Raw genomic sequence first — 4,541 nt, forward strand, 5'->3', positions numbered from 1 at the left:
ATCTGCCATTTTGCTGCCCATTCTGCCAGTCTGGAGAGATCCTTCTGGAGCTCCTCACAATCACTTCTGGTCTTCACCACTTGGAAAGGTTTGGTGTCGTCTGCAAACTTAGCCACTTCACTGCTCAACCCTGTCTCCAGGTCATTTATGAAGAGGTTGAAAAGCACCGGTCCCAGGACAGATCCTTGGGGCACACCGCTTTTCACCTCTCTCCATTGTGAAAATTGCCCATTGACACCCACTCTCTGCTTCCTGGCCTCCAACCAGTTCTCAATCCACGAGAGGACCTGTCCTCGAATTCCCTGACTGTGGAGTTTTTTCAGTAGTCTTTGGTGAGGGACCGTGTCAAACGCCTTCTGAAAGTCCAGATATATAATGTCCACGGGTTCTCCCGCATCCACATGCCTGTTGACCTTTTCAAAGAATTCTATAAGGTTCGTGAGGCAAGACTTACCCTTACAGAAGCCATGCTGACTCTCCCTCAGCAAGGCCTGTTCATCTATGTGTTTTGAGATCCTATCTTTGATGAGGCATTCCACCATCTTACCCGGTATGGATGTTAGGCTGACCGGCCTATAGTTTCCCGGGTCCCCCCTCTTTCCCTTTTTAAAAATAGGCATGACATTTGCTATCCTCCAATCTTCTGGCACCACGGCCGTTTTGAGGGACAAGTTGCATACCTTAGTCAAAAGGTCTGCAACTTCATTCTTCAATTCCTTAATAACTCTTGGGTGGATGCCATCAGGGCCCGGTGACTTATTGATCTTTAATTTATCAATGAGGTCTGAAACATCTTCTCTTTTAACCTCTATCTGACTTAACTCCTCGGTCAGGAGGGGCCGTTCGGGCAGCGGGCAGAAGTTAAAATGCAGGTAATTCATGACTTCTGAACAACATCTGCTAGGTAAAGATGCTACAGTATAAGACACTGAAAGAATATATAAGGTTGTATGCTTGAAGGCAATTCTGACTCAGGCCAAAGTACATAGGAGGACTTTTGGAATTGCACTCATATATTATGATGGCTTTGATGATACAAAGACTTCACTTGAACTGATTAGAAGAGCTTTCCTTGTGTAAGGAGACAACTCGGTGAAGCAATTGCTCTTTTCTGCAAAAGCTTTAAAAAACCTGTATGCATGTATGAAACCACTGAACATTACTGGCTAAAGGCATTGTGATCCACTTTCAGGTTGCATTCTGTGACCTTATGCTTCTCACAGAGCCCTATAACTAAGGGGCTGCAGTTCATTAAAGTAAATATGTATGTAAATATATACTTTGTAATGCACGATCATATTTTTATGCATTCTAACACAAAGGTGCTGGAAAACTACTTGCCAAAGTTGTTTCAAAACTATTACTGTAAAAGTTGTAATGCAGTTCACATCTTATTTGTCTGCCTACCCTCCTTTCCTTCCTCTTATGCCTAAAAGTCCCTGCCTCAACCTCTACGTGGTGTTGCCTCTCTTCCTTCAGATCTTTCAAGCACTGTTTCCTAAGAAGCCTGCCTTTTCTGCTCCTTCTTGGATTTGAAAAGGCAGAGGGAAAGGGAGTGGAAATTTAAAGGAGAGTCTGATGCACCCAAACTTTTCTTACTTGCATACCCATTTCCATAAATTGTACCATTCATACTAGATAAATGTTTATAATTAATATATTATAATTAATTGCTGTTATTTTAAATTTATGTTGTAACTGTAAATAAATGGCCCAATAATGGGATTAAAACACTGGCTTTCAACCACTGATCCATATCTGATAATACAGAAACTGAAAAACGACTTAAACTTAAATGTTGACAAAAACTACTGTATGTAGAGAAGACCCAGAAGAACTCATTCATCGAACACTGCTCACTGTCCACTTATACATACACCAGTCCCAGTGTATGTATTTGCCAAGTGTATCTAATATTTGCCAAGTTTAGGAGAGCTGTGAGTGCGAAGGTGCATATGTGATGCAGTGGCATGTTCACAATACACTGTTTAGGGAAGGATCCCCACCACTTGTCAAAATAACAAAGCAAAGGAGTGCAGGCTTTTCTCAAGGTTAAATGAAGAAAAACCCACACTGCCACTCATCATAATGCTGAATTACGAGCTGTAATTTCACAGCTTTTACTTGGAGAAGAAGAAAACGTGGAGAGAAGAGAGTTAGAGGGGCAGAGGCAAGTACATAACTGAGGGGGCAGCATCTGGCAAGCTGTCTCAGCTAGCAGGAGATCTTGGGCTGGCCCTGGTAACAGGCTTCCAGCATCTCAGGTAGCAGCCTAGCCCTGCCCTCAAGGAGACAGAATCATAAGAGCCCTGCTGGATCAGGCCCAGGGCCCATCTAGTCCAGCTTCCTCTATCTCACAGCAGCCCACCAAATGCCTCAGGGAGTCAAGAGACCTGCATGCTGGTGCCACTCCCTTGCCATCTGGCATTCTGAGGTAGCCTACTTCTAAAATCAGGTTGCACATACCCATGGGGCTTACTCCCAGGAAAGTGTGGATGGGATAGCACCCCCAGAGCCCACTCCTATGCCTGCCTGCTCAGAAGTAAGCCCCATTATAGTCAATGGGCTTACTCCCAGGTAGGTGTGGATAGGATTGTGACCCAGCGCCCTTCCTCTAAAAGCCCCAAAGTGCAGGGAGGGTCGCTTTGGGGAATTGCAGGCAAACTGTCAAGGAAAAGGGACTTTCAGGAACCCTTTTCAGCCAGCTGGTCCTTAGGTTGGGGGCCTCAGCAGACTCGCTCAGCAGACAAGTGTACCTGCTTGCCCACTTCTGGCTCCCACTTCTCACTCCGCAGCTCCCACCTCCTGGCTCCTCCGGGCTTCTCTCATTGGGCAATCAGCACGCAGGCAGGCAACAACCGCTTTCATGCCCAACCCTATGCATGTCTACTCAGAAGTAAGCCCCATAGTAGCCAATGGGGCTTCCTCCCAGGAAAATGACGACCAGGTTGCAGTCTGAGTCGTTCTCAGTAGCAGGAGCAAGCTCCAAGAGAACTCTTCAGCTGCTGCATGGGATGCAAAGCAGCCTCAACCAGCCCTTTCCCTGGCTGCTCCCTTGCTTGTTCTCCCTGCCGCGGGAGGCTCAAAGCAGCCACTGCTGCCTGTCTCCTCTGATCCTGCGGCACACCTGAGGCAGCCTTGCGGCACACGAGTGTGCCGCGGCACACCGGTTGAAAACCACTGTTCTACAGTATGTTGGTTTTTTTTTCTTCAGAGATTTGTACATAAGGGAAAGAATAACAGAAACATAGTATTCTTTTGTTGTCTGAAATGGTACCCACTTTTTGTTTAGACCAATGTTTCTCAAACTGTAGGTTGGGACCCACCACGTGGGTCACGAGCCAATTTCAGGTGGATCCCCATTCATTTCAATATTTTAATTTTAATAGATTAGACTTTATGCTACCATGGGGTATGTGACTGCATTGGGGAAATGGTACAGATCTGTACTTTAAACAAGCTACTATGTATGTTCTTTTAACAATAGTAAATGAGACTTACTCCTGGGTAAGTGTGGGTAGGATTGCGAAAAATGTTCCTGCTTGATGACATCACTTCCGGTCATGACATCACTTCCGATGGGTCCTGACAGATTCTCATTCTAAAAAGTGGGTCCTGGTGCGACATGTGTGAGAACCACTGGTGTAGACACTTTTCGTACCCACTTTTGCTGTCTGAAAAGGTACCCACAGCAACTATCACCCCACTTTGCACAAAGAACACCCTATTGCAGTGGTTCTCGCTCCTTTAGCACTGGGACCCACTTTTTAGAATGAGAATCTGTCGGGACCCACCAGGAGTGATGTCATGACTGGAAGTGACATCATCAAGCAGTAAAAATTTTAACAATCCTTGGCTGCAATCCTACTCACACTTACCCAGGAGTAAGTCCCATTGCCTACCACTGTTAAAAGCATCTTCATAGTAGCCCATTAAGTGTACAGATCTGTGACATTCCCCAAATGCAGTCACTTACCAGGGTAGCATCAAGACTAATAAATTAAAAATAAAATATTGAAATGAATGGGGATCTACCTGAAATTGGCTCGCAATCCACCTAGTGGGTACCAACCCACTGTTTGAGAAACACTACCTTATTGCAATGTTTCTAAAACTGTGGGTTGGGACCCAATTTCTGATAAATCCCAACAGAGTGTCACTTTGCAGCCCAATCCTATGCATGTCTACTCAGAAGTAAGCCCCATTGTGTGTAATGACATTACTCTCAGGAAAGCATGCACAGGACTGCAGCCTTAAAAGCGGGTCCCAGCTCCAAGGGTGAGAGCCACTGACTCTTGCCCTGCTGCAACCTGGCCACGCCGATCCATTGCAGAGACCGCACTAGGCTCCCCCATTCCGAGCATGCGCAGTAGCCCACCTCTTTTTGCCCGGGCGCACGTGCCGAGGCCGTCGCGCGGCGGCTCCTTTCCCTGCGCATGCGCAGTGCGCTTTTCCCGCAAGAGTTCCCCGAGGTCCAGGAGCAGCGTGCGCATGCGCCGTCTTTCCTGCATCTCCCCGACAGGCGCTGCAGCGGGATCGTT

This window comes from Tiliqua scincoides, chromosome 8, assembly GCF_035046505.1.
Source record: "Tiliqua scincoides isolate rTilSci1 chromosome 8, rTilSci1.hap2, whole genome shotgun sequence".
NCBI classification, from domain to species: domain Eukaryota; kingdom Metazoa; phylum Chordata; class Lepidosauria; order Squamata; family Scincidae; genus Tiliqua; species Tiliqua scincoides.